The 12,620-nt window shown below is 41.4% G+C and overlaps 1 long non-coding RNA gene across 1 annotated transcript in view; it reads right to left on the minus strand.

The window, feature by feature from the left end:
• LOC117286886 overlaps positions 1-8,439 on the minus strand; it is a 15,496-nt gene extending 7,057 nt beyond the window's left edge. The window contains exon 1 of the long non-coding RNA XR_004518028.1: positions 7,940-8,439. This is a non-coding gene — a long non-coding RNA (uncharacterized LOC117286886). The remainder of the gene's footprint in view (positions 1-7,939) is intronic.
• Between the last annotated feature and the right edge of the window lie 4,181 nt (positions 8,440-12,620).

Consider the following 12,620-nt stretch of genomic DNA (forward strand, 5'->3'; position numbering starts at 1 on the left):
ACTCTCACATCCGGAATTCATGCAGGGCATGAAGAACCCGGAAATAATGGCGCGTGACATCTTTGATCCACTTTGAGTTGATTTTTATACAGGGTGAGATCTAGGGATCTAGTTTTAATCTTCTATATATGGACCCAGTTTTCTGCGGACTCACATCCGGAATTCATGCAGGGCATGAAGAACCCGGAAATAATGGCGCGTGACATCTTTGATCCACTTTGAGTTGATTTTTATACAGGGTGAGATCTAGGGATCTAGTTTTAATCTTCTATATATGGATACCCAGTTTTCCCAGCATCATTTGTTAAGGAGGCTCTTTACTCCAATATATTTTGGTTCCTTTGTCAAGAATCAGAAGGTTTGCTGGGCTAGGTGGCTCATGCCTATAATCCCAACACACAGGAGGCTAAAGAGCAGGAAGATTGTTATGAGTTACATAGTGAGTCCAACACCAGCCTGAACTACATAGTGAGACCCTGTCTCAAAAAAAACAAAATAAATAAATGAATAAATTTTTTAAAATTTAAAAAGAATCAGATGGGGCTGGGGATTTAGCTCAGTGGTGCTGCCACCTGCCTCGCAAGCATATGATCCTGAGTTTGATCCCCAGTACCAAAAAAAAAAAAAAAAAAAAAAAAAAAAAAAGAATCAGATGGCTGTAGTTGTATGTGTTTGTTACTGTGTCTTCTGTTCTATTCCATTGGTCAATGTGTCTATTTTTATGCCAGTACCTTGCTGTTATTTTTACTATGGCTTTATGGTATAATTTGAAATCAGGTATTGTGATGCTTCTGGCCTTGCTCTTTTTGTTTATGATTGCTTTGGCTATCCTGGGTCTTTTGTGTTTCTATATGAATTTTAGAATTTTTTTCCTAGTTTTGTGAAGAATGTCACTGGAATTTTTATGAGGATTGCAGTGAATCTGAAGGTTGCTCTCAGTAACATGGCCATTTTAACAATGTTAATTCTGCCGATCCATGAACATGGAGAGCTTTCTATCTTCTATTTTCTTCAAATTCTTTCAGTGTTTGTAATTGTCTTATACAAGTCTTTCATCTCCTTGGTTATATGGATTACTGTTTTGTTTTGTTTTCATAGCTATGGTGATGGAATTGTTTTCCTAATTTTTCTCAGCTAGTTCATTATTTGTGTATAGATAAGCTATTGATTTTTTAATGTTGCTTTTGTATCTTGCCACTTTGCTATATTTGTCACTTCTAAAAATCTTTTTATGGAGTCTTTAGTGTCTTTTAAATATAGGATCATGTCATCTACTAATTTGGATAATTTGACTTCTTCCTCTTGTATTTGTATCTATTTTATTCTCTTCCTTGGATTAAATATATTTGGCATAAAGAGATACATGTAAGATTTTGGGTGTTGGAACAGAATGTTATGCTTTATATCTACACATCCCACAAGGGCCTCACACTCATAGTCAGGGCTTTTGGAAGGTGACCGATCTATCACTGACTTGCTCTTAGTGGTCTGGTCAGAGGAGACAGGCCACTTCAGGTGTGACCTGGAAAGGTTTATCTCCCTGCCATGCTCTTTTCCCTTCTTCCTCTCCTTCCTGGCCACCATAATGTGAGCAGCTTTTTTCCAACCAGTCCTTTCTGTTGTGCTCTTTCTCTGTTTAAGCCTTCCAAACAAGGATTGAAACTTTGAAAACTCCTTTGAGTTGCGGCTATCAGATATTTTTCCCATCAATGAAAAAAGTGAGTAAACATTCACCAACACTTGTTATAAAGGACCAAGAAAGGCTCCTCCTTAGTTTCTCTCTGGCTTCCTCCCTCACTGTGTGAGTTTCCCCTCTTCACGTGCACTCATACCATAATGCCATTCACAACAGGTATTCAAAAGAGGCCAAGCAAATAGGGAAACCTATCCTGGGCTTTCAACCTCCAAAACTGTGACTGTAGTAAATCTCTTTTCTTTGTGAGTACCCATCTTCAGGTGTTTTGTTTTAGCAATGGAAAATGGATTAATATAAAGGGACATCCTAAAGCTATCTGATTAACACTCCCCAAACTGGCAACTTCACAGAAAATAAGAAAATGAAAAACTCAAAGACCAGATGAAATTTGGGAAACATGAAAACAAAATGGGATATAGGATCCTAGATTGGCTTCTGGAGCAGAAAAAGGACAATGGAAAAACTGGTGAAATCTGAATAAAATCTGGGGTTTAGATAATATACTAATATACTACTATTGGTGTCTTAGGCTTGAAAAAATATACTATAATAATATAAGATAATACTAATGGAGAGAAACTGGGTAAGTGATTATACAAGAAGCCTGTGTACTAGCTTTGTAACTTTTATGTAAGGTTAAAATTACTCTAAGGTAAAAGCCAAAAACATAACAAGAAAAAGCCAATGACCAATATTCTTACTAATATTGATGCAAAAATCCTGCAGATAATACCAGTAAGCTAAATTCAGCAGTATATGAAAATGATTATGGACCATGTGTAAGGTTTACTCTTGGAATGCAAGGATGGTTCAACATATGAAAAATCTATCCGAGAGCTAAAATGGTGGAGTAGCAATCAGGAGCAAAATACAGCCTCTCCAGGACCCAAAATCCAGACAATTTGAAAATAACTTGATGAGAGAAAAAAATGAAGGAAAAGGAGCAGAAGGAGGGACAGGGAGGAGGGGAGAAGGGCAAGAGTGGGGAGTGATGAATCTCCTGGAATTGGGAAGGAACTGAGAGAAAAGTCAGAAGCTACAGAGAAGTTAGGAAAGTGGACCACAATGTCAAGAAAAGAATGTAGCAGTCTGAAAGCTACACTTGATCTTAGCCAAAAGGCCGAGAAGCGATTAGCAGTCTGAAAGCTTATCCAAACTCTGGGGAAGGGGAACCTGCTTCCACAGACATGAAATAATCCCCCAGGTAGGGAGCTTCAGCTGCACTGGCCCAAAGAAAAGCCCACAGCTATTGTAAACTGCAAAAACATAATGGAGTTTTACTCCAAAAGGGACTCCTGGGTGTGAGGTGAGGGTGATCTGAGTGCAACATCTGTCACCCCAATGATTGTAAGGGTTGATTTGGCTGATCTGGCTGGCTAGGTAAGTGAACCCCTTTTGCTCTCATTGCTCCAGGTGTGTCCCTCCCAAAGTTGTGGTTGAAGAAGATGACCACCCCGATAAAGGAGGACTGTTTCCTCAGCCAAGGATATACAAGTAGCTGTGCTCCCCCTGATAGAACCTCCAAATAAGCTCCCAATGACTTATTCTGAATGGCAGGCTACAGTTAGAGGATTCTAATGCTGTACCCAGCATATTATCAGAGTATTTAATCAGATGCCATTTCAAGAAGGGTTCAATTATTCAAGAATGAGCCTCAGAACAACTAAAAGACAACTTTACTCTATGGTTCCCAGTGTCACCCTCCTATTGTGACTAGATGAGACAGCAATAGGAGACAGTCACAGAGAAGGTGCAGTTTAGACATAGATCTCCTGAGAAGTTTAAGCTCAGACCAGGAAAGGACACAGGGCCTCAACCTCCATGATGAGAAGTCACGCCTGGTGTGTGCCTTTCAGAAGCAGTTGGGTCTGCTTGGCATTAAGTATAATGGTATGCTTGAACCCTTGCCTTGCTTCCTACATCCAGCACAGATCAGAATTCCCCATCTACCAATGAAAGCAAGGATGTGTCTGTTTAGATAGCTGCCACAGCCTAAGGTGAATGAAAAGAGAGGCATCTGGAATAGTGGGGTTCCTCGCAAAACCACAAGGAAGAAGCCAGGGATGTAGCTCAGTGGTGCCCCATCTACGTGGCAAGCACAAGTTTCTAAGTTCGATCCCCAGTACGATGGGGGAGGGGGGCGGTGACGACGGATGGACCACAAGCTATAAAGCTAGGTAAAGAAAACCATGATTTGCTGGATTCCAAAATGGATTCTGGAACAAAATCACTCATTAAAAAATACAGAGAAGGCCAGGCAGAGTAAAGGCCAGGCAGAGTGGTGCATAGCTATAATCCCAGGACTCAGGAGGTTTAGGCAAGAGAATTACTGTGAACTCAAGGGTAGCCTGGGCTACATAGTGGGTCCAAGGTAGTCTGAACTACATAGTAAGACCTTGTCTGAAAAAAAAAATCAAAATTACAAAGGCTTTCTTCTTCACGTTTCCCCCCACCCCGATGTTTGGGGAATCCTCTTTTCTTCTTCTTTTTTTCTCTATTTTCCCCTCTTATCTTTCTTTTTTTCTACACTTTTCTTTCTTTTTCCTCCATTTATCTTTCTTTTTCCTGTTTTCTTCAGTTAGCTTTTTACTCTGTAATGGGATCCTTTATCTCACTTTTCTCTCCTTCTTATCTTTAATTGCTTAATTTTTCAAAGTCTTTTTTGATTCTCCCATTGCCCACTTCCTCTATGTCTATCAATGTAACTATTAAGTTTTATTAATCTTCAGATAGTTAACAATATCTGTGACTGTTTAATTTTCTCCTATTGTTAGTGGAGGTATAATTGTCACATTTAGTAGATATTTATTGTATGTCAATATTTGGTATGTCTTTGTGTTTATCTCTTTTATATAGTTAAGATTGGTATACTATTGGTTCTTATGGTTTTCCAATATCCAGTTTGTCTCTGACATTATTGTCGTTACTGATTTAGTTGCTATTGTCAGGGTGGCATAGTTGTTGCTATTAGTAGGTTTTTTCCTCCATATCCTAATTTCCAAATGGCCTTTATGTCATTAATAATACCATGGACTAAATACACTGCATCATCCATTCCCAAATTAACAGAAGTGGTCAGATTTTAGGACAAAAGGAAAGGCCTACAGTCAGCTACACCCAGAGTGCATCACTGAAAAGCAGACACTAACCAAAGATTTGTTCATACTAGCAACAAATTCTTTTCACTATAAGCACCTGAAAATCTCAACAGAAATAGTAGAAAGATGAGAAGACAATGCAACAAAATGCCTCTAAAAATTCCCAACTTCCCCAAAGCTGGGGCATCAACAGAGAGGAAATCAAAAGCCACACAACCAAATTATTTCAAAGGATAATAGAGGAGATTTTAAAAACTAATAAAACAGATAACAGGCTTAATAAAAATGCTTAACAATAGCTGGGCATGGGAGGTGCACACCTGTAATCTCAGTACTTGGGAAGCTGAGGCAGAAGGACTGCTGCAAGTTTGAGGACAGCCTGAACTGAACTACACAGTAAGACCACAGAATAAAGGGCCCAATCAAGACAAGTGCAATCAAAATGAACAGACAGTTCTCAGAAGTACAAATGGCCAATAAATATGTACATGAAAAAATGTTCAACATTGCTAGCCACTAGATAATTGCAAATTAAAACAACATTGAGATTCATCTTACTCCAGAAAGAATGGCTATCATCAAAAAATAAAATTATAACAAATGTTGGCAAGGCTGCAGGGGAAAAAGGAACCATTCTACATTGTTGGTGGGAATATAAACTGGTACAACCACTATAGAAATCAATACGGAGATTCCTCAAAAAAAAAAAAACTAAAAATAGAAATTCCATTTGATCTGGTCATTCCCCTTTTAAGTATATCACTAAAAGAGTTAAAGATATTGCATTACAATGAACATGCATACCCATGTTTATAGCAGCACAACTCATAATAGCTAAATCTTGAAAGACTATATACTATGGATAAAGAAAATGTGGCACTTACATAAAATGGAGTACTACCTCGCCATAAAGATGGATAAGTTTTAAGAGACTAAATGTGCTGAAGTCTCTGTCAGCAGATGAAGTGAGCTGATAGTGCTAATTCATATTTAAGAAATCATCTGAATCTTGGTCTGTGCAGATTTACAATCTACATGCATTATTAGTAAAACAGATAGCTTTTACAGTTCCATGTGTGTACTTAGGCTCCCCGCACAAAGTTACTGAACTTTGTAAACTGGTGTTGTAAATTACAACAATGTTTTGTTGTTATAAACTTTACAGTGCAATGCTTGTTACTCTTCGGAGGCAAACCAAAGGTATATTTCTCAAGGTTTTTGCTGCCTTCTTTAGCAGCATTTGATGGGTCTTTTATACATTTGCACTAGAAAAAAAATAAACCAGACTGCAAATCCTTTTTAAAATCTTAAACCATGTACCAACTTTTTGGTTGAAATTGTGTAGGATGTTAAATTGCATTCTTTTAACAAATACGAGTGTATTTCTGTAAGCATAGTTACATTGAAATAAAGTTGTGAAAAGCAAAAAAACAACAAAAAAAGGATAAGTTTGAGTCATTTGTAGGAAAACGGATTCACCTTGAGACCATAATGTTAACTGAAATAAATTAGACACATAAACTTAAACATTTCTTATATGACAAGCCTAAAATATAAATAAAGAGTAAAATAAAAGATATTAGCCTTTTTTTTTTGGTACCAGGGATCAAACTCAGGACCTTGCACTTACAAGGCAAGTGCAGTGCAGCTGAGAACATCCCTAGCCTGGTAAAAGATAATGAGAAATAGGGAGAGAGGTCTTTTATAAAAGGACTGGGGATTTAGCTCAGTGGTTCTACCACCTGCCTCACAAGCACAAGGTCCTGAGTTCGATCCCCAGTACCCCCCCAAAAAAAAGTATAAAAGGAAAGGTGACCAAGAGATGGAAGATGGAGGGAGGGGAAAAGGGGATTAAAAAAGGAATGAAAATATGTTATGTACATATAGCAACTCCTCATAAGGAATGTAATCATTATGCACTGCAAACATGTACAATTAAAAAAAAATCTGTCAATACGATATGCAACATTCACAGAATGAAGGGGGAACCTCAGAATTATCTCAAATGATGTAGAAAAAGCATTTCACAAATTTAATACCTTTTAATGATAAAAAGATACCTCAACAAAATAGGAATATTAGGAAAATATATCATGTTAAAATCTCGATGTGAAAAATCCACAATAGTGAGAGACTGAAAGCTTCTCCTGTAGGATCAAGAGCAAGTCAAGTATGCCCACTTTCACCATTTCAAAATTACCTTTTTGGGGGCTGGGTACCGGGGCCTGAACTCGGTACCATGCGCTTGCAAGGCAGGTAGCGGAACCACTGAGCTAAATCCCCAGACCCCACTTTCACCATTCTATTCAGCAGTCTTGGAAGTTCTAGCCAGAGAGATTAGTCAAGAAAAAGAAATAAAAGCGACCCAAACTAAAAAGGAAAAAGCAAAATTTGATATAATGCTACATATAGAAAACCTAAAAGAGCTCACAAAAAACTGGTTTGATGCTATTAATAAAATTGGCAAAGTAGCAGGATACAAAATCACACAAAAATCAGTAGTACTTCTATGCACTAATAATGAACAAGGTAAAAAAGAAAATTATGGAAACTGTTTCATTTACAGAAGCCGCTGAGGTAGGAAGATTGCTTTGAGTTCAAAACCAGCCTGGGCTACACAGTGAGGCCGAGGTCAACCTGGAATACATAGTAAGACCCTGTTTCAAAACGTACAAGAAAGAAGAGTAATCCTTACAACAAGTTTTCTGGTAAACCAGTCAGTTTGGTCCCTCAGTGGCACGACCGAGTTTTGGCCACCTGACACCCCCGGGCCCCGCTGACTGCTCCTCACTAGGGGTGGCCCTGGCAGTGGCGAACACCACTGTCCCCTCAACTCCTCTCCAAAGCCGTATCCCCTGGGGGTTGCTCTCCCCTCACCTCTTTCCCAGGAACTAGAACCTCCCAGAAGGCAAAGGTCCTCGGGGGGGGGGGCAGGAAACGGCTTCTACCTCCAGCAGGCAGGGACACGGCTGGCGTGGGCTCCCGTCAGGGTAAGAGACACCAATGGCTTCAGCAGAGTGCGACGCTGAGGACAAGTCCTGCGAGGCGGCCAAGACGGAGGGCTCTTACTGCCCTCGCGGGAGCTAAAGAGCCCCAGCCTCCAGAATGGCTTGTTTCAGGACTCCCCAGGCCAACTCCCCCTCACCTGGCCCTGAGGTCTCCACCTCTCTCTTCAGCCAGTCACACGGGTGAAACTGAAGGTGAAGACGCCTCGCTGAACGCCTAGCAACGCGCTCCTACGTTCACGCTTCCGCTTGGGTCCGGCAACGTTCCTCATGCGCACGCGCAGCCTTTCCCGCCGTTTCTTTGCGCATGAGCCGCCGCTCCCCCTCGCACGCCCCCTACCGGCGGGACGATTTTGGCACTCCGCCGCCCCAACGAGTCTCCGGCACGCAGGCGCTCCCAAACTTGGAAGGTGCGTATGCTCCCTCGGGTTCCTCTGCGCCCAACCCATTTCTCCACTCTTCCCGGAATCATTGGTCTGATGCTTTCTTTGATATTCTCAAGTGAGGCGGAAATGTGGAAGTGGGAAGCCGCTTCTTGTTCATTCCTTCTACGGTAGCCGTCCAACTTTTGACACACATGAAGATCTTCATACCAGTAGCCTAAGCTTAAATACTCATCCATCCAACAAGGCAAACAGCGACCTTCCCTTAAAAGAGATCAGAAATCTCCTGGGGTGGTAGAGAAGAATAAAAAGCTAACAGAGCCAGGCATGGTGGCACATGCCTAGAATCTCAGCAACCTAGGAGGCTGAGGCAGGAAGGTCGAAGTTTGAGCCCAGCCTAGGCAATTTAGGGATTTATGGAGACCCTGCCTGAAAATAAAATTAAAATAATTAAAGGGGCTGGAGGGCCGGGGATTTAGCTCAGTGGTTCTGCCACCTGCCTTGCAAGAGCAAGGCCCCAAGTTCAATCCACAAACAAGAGGGGCTGGAAATGTTAGCTCAGTGTGAAGGCCCTAGTTCAACTCAGTCGGGGGATCAGGGACTGCAAGCAGATTTACTTATATCAACCGATCTCAAACTTTTTAGTCTCAAAACCTCTTTTGCACTCTTCTACATTAAGAACTCCAATAATCTACATGGCTTATATATGTGGGTTGTATGTTTATGTGAATTACATCTAACAACGAGAAATTTCTAAAATAATTATTGTCATTTAAAATTCTCTTACTGGGCTGAGGTTGTAGCTTAGCAGCACTGCACCTGCCTGGAAAGCACAAGGTCCTGAGTCTGATTCCTGGTACCATAAATAAATAAATAAAATTCTTTTTTTAGTGTTAGGGATCAAACTCATGACCTTGCCCTTGAGAGGCAGGCGCGGTGCCACTGAGCTAAATCCTGGGCCCAAAAATAAAGCTCATATAGCCAGGCAAAAAGGCTCGCATCTGTAATCCCAGCACTTGGGAAGCTAGTCAGGAGAATCACAAATTCAAGCCCAGCCTGGACAGTTTTAGTGACTCAACAAGACCCTGTCTTAAAATAAAACATAAAGAAGGGGTTGTAGCTCAGTGTGATGGTGCTGGGTTGTATCCCCAAGCATGAAAAAAACAAAACAAAACAAAACAAACATCCATGTGTCAATACAAATAACACTTTTATTAAAAAGTAATTATAGAGCTGGGGATTTAGCTCAGTGGCGCCGCCACCTGCCTCACAAACGCAAGGACCCAAGTTCCATCCCCAGTACCCCCCCTAAAAAAGTAATTAAAATTTCCACTCTGAAAGAAATTGTATTGAGAAGACTGCCATTGGTTTACATTTTTGCAAATCTCTTTTTAAGGCCTGGTTTAACAAAAGACATTTGGATTCTCATATCTGTTTCTGCACTGTATCTGTTGGAATAAGTTTCTCATGTAGCTTCTGGGAAATATCACTACACACCCAAGAGAAAATGAGAGAGAAGGGGCTGAGGATGCAGCTCGGGAATAGAGCACTTGCCTAGTGTGCGTGAGTTCTGGGGTTCTAGCCCCAGCCCTGCCAGGAAAAAAAAGGGGGTGAAAGGCAAATAACATTTTAGTGCTTTATGAAAGTAATTTCCACCATTGAGCCCCTGACAGTGTCTTAGCAAACCCCAGGAGTCTCTTTCTCTTTCTCTCTCTCTCTCTCTCTCTCTCTCTCTCTCTCTCTCTCTCTCGCTTCACACAATAGGAAAACATTTTATTAATCACAAATAATTACCTACTTACAAATGTATTTAGTACTGTGACAAATAAGATGGGAAAAGTTCTGTGAGTCAATTATATCAGAGCTGAAAGTTGAAGGATAATTTGCTAGGTGAAAAGCAGGGGAACCAAGGATGTAGCTCAGTGGTGCTTCTAATGCCTGGCAAGTGCAAGGTCCTGAGTTCAATCCCTGGTTCCGGGAAAAGAAAAAAAAAAAAAAGTAGAGACCAGGAGCCGGATGTGGTAGCACACATCTGTAATCCCAGAATTCAGGAGGCTGAGGCAGGAGGATGCCAGGAGTTCAAGGCCAGCCTAAACTATGCAGGGAGAACTTGTCTCAATAAAATAAAATGAAGGAGCCACATAAACAACATTGGGAAGAACATTCCAGGCAAAGGGGTTGGCAAGAGCAAAGGCCTAGAGGCAGAAAGATAACTGAGAGGTTTTTTAAAGAGCATGGAGTCTGCTACGACGGATCCCAGTGACCGGGGGAAGGGCGGTCACAGATGGGTCAGAGAAGTGGCAGGAGAGGAACATGTATGGAGGATGTTACAGTCATAGGAGAAACTTGGGGTTTTTTCTGAGAGAAATGAGAAGCCATTACGGGCTTCTGAGTTAAGGAATGACTCAGGTTAGGCCAGGGGACCCGTGGTTTAGGGACCGAGAATAGGATGTATGGGTGAAGGGCAGAAGTAGGTAACAAGCCCATGAGACTATCCCAGCAGTCCCCGGAAGAGGCCGCTCGTGGTGGCACATGCTGTAATCCCAGCACTCTGGGAGGCTGAGGCAGGAGGATGGCAAGTTCAAACTCAGCCTGGGCAATGTAGTGACTTAGTAAGACTGTCTCAAAATAAAATAAACGAAAGGGCTGGGGATGAAGTTCAGTGCAAAGGCCCTGAGTTCAATCCCCAGTTCCATAAAGACAGACAGATAGATAGGTGACAGACAGAGGGAAGGCAGGCCCACCTTCAGACACTGCAGCCCTAGCCAACAGCTGACTGCCCCTCAGGCAGCCCTGAGCAGGAACCGTCCAGCCTGCTGCTCCCTGTCATCTGACCCACAGGAACACATGAAATAAGTGTTTACTATTTTAAACTGCTAACTCGAGGTCATTTGTCAGTGTTAGAGAGCTAATGACAACTGGGTTCCGGGGATTAGAGAAAGGCAGGAATAGAGGAGGCCTAGCCAGGCCAGCACTGTGATCCCAGCACACAGGAGGCTGAGGCAGAAGGATCACTGCAGACTCAAGGCCAGCTGGGCTATGTAGAAAGATCTCATCTCAAAACAAAAGCACGTTAGAAAGAGGAGGATACAGAGGAGACTGAGAAGCAGCAGCCAGTGAGGAACAAACAAAGACGGAAGGACAGCTGAGGCAGGGTAGGTAGTGCAGTGAACAGTCACAAGGAGGACTGGATCTAATGCAGATTGCCAGGCCCGCAGCAGAATCCCTGACACAGTTGGTCTCTTTATTTCCCAGGATTTCTGTACAAATAAGCACAATTTCTCTGTGTGTCCCTTATAAAACACTTCGCTGCATGGAGGACCCACTCAAGTAATCCAGGTGGACCTCATCTTGGACTCTAACTCAGTTACATCTGCAAAGACCCTTTTTCCAAAGAGTCATGGTTTCAGGTTCCAGGAGTTAGGCGTCCCAAGCAACCTAATACATAGTACCAAAAGTAGAATGTAAAATTGCTTATATTACATTGATTTTATATAGTGTAAACATGCAATAACATAAACATACTGATTATATGTTAATATTTTGAATATGCTGTTGATATATTAAATAAAATATATTGTTGAAACAATTTCTTTCTCTTTTTACAGTACTGGATATTGAGCACAGGGCCTTTGCACTGAGTGATATCCCCAGCTCTTTGTAAATTTTTTCTTTGGAGAAAGGATCTTGCTAAGTCACTAAATGGCCCAGGCAAGGTTGAACTTGCTATCTTCCTGCCTCAGCCTCCCAGAGTACTGGGATTACACATGTGCATACCGCGCCCAGCTTGTTTCTTTTTATTTGTGTAACGATCAAAGGGTATCAGCTGTAGTAACAAGAAAACTGGAAACAAGAGCTGAATGGGTGAATTGACATTTATTCAGGCTATGAAATAACACACCGTGATGATGATATAAAAACGACTATGGCTACTTACTCCATTGGTGCATCTCGCAAACAACACTGAACGAAAAAGTCAAACACAAAAGAATACATACTGTGTGATTTCATTTATGTAATGAAAAATGGGCCAAATTAAAATGCAGTGTTCTCAGCCAGAAGGATGCAAGCTCGTGATCTAAAAGTTTGAAAGCATTGATGACTCTCAAAGGAGTAAACGATGGCTTGGAGTTGATGGCCACAGTGTCAGGTGTGGCGGCTACATGGGTATTTATTTCGAATAGCACACTGTTTTATGAGCGTTATGATAGGACATATGTCATCCATCACAATATAAAAGGTTAACACAACATTCATTATGCACTTAAAACTACTAAAGGAAAATTTAAAAGCACTAATATAAATCTCAGATCTGAATTTTGATCTGGTTAAACTACAGTGACAAAGATATTACCTGCAGGGCTGGGGATTTAGCTCAGTGGTGCCACGCCTGCTTCCCAAGCCCAAGGCCCCGAGTTCAATCCCTGATACAAAAAAA

Source organism: Fukomys damarensis, unplaced genomic scaffold (assembly GCF_012274545.1).
Source record: "Fukomys damarensis isolate Sample0158 unplaced genomic scaffold, DMR_v1.0_HiC HiC_scaffold_19, whole genome shotgun sequence".
Lineage (NCBI taxonomy): Eukaryota > Metazoa > Chordata > Mammalia > Rodentia > Bathyergidae > Fukomys > Fukomys damarensis.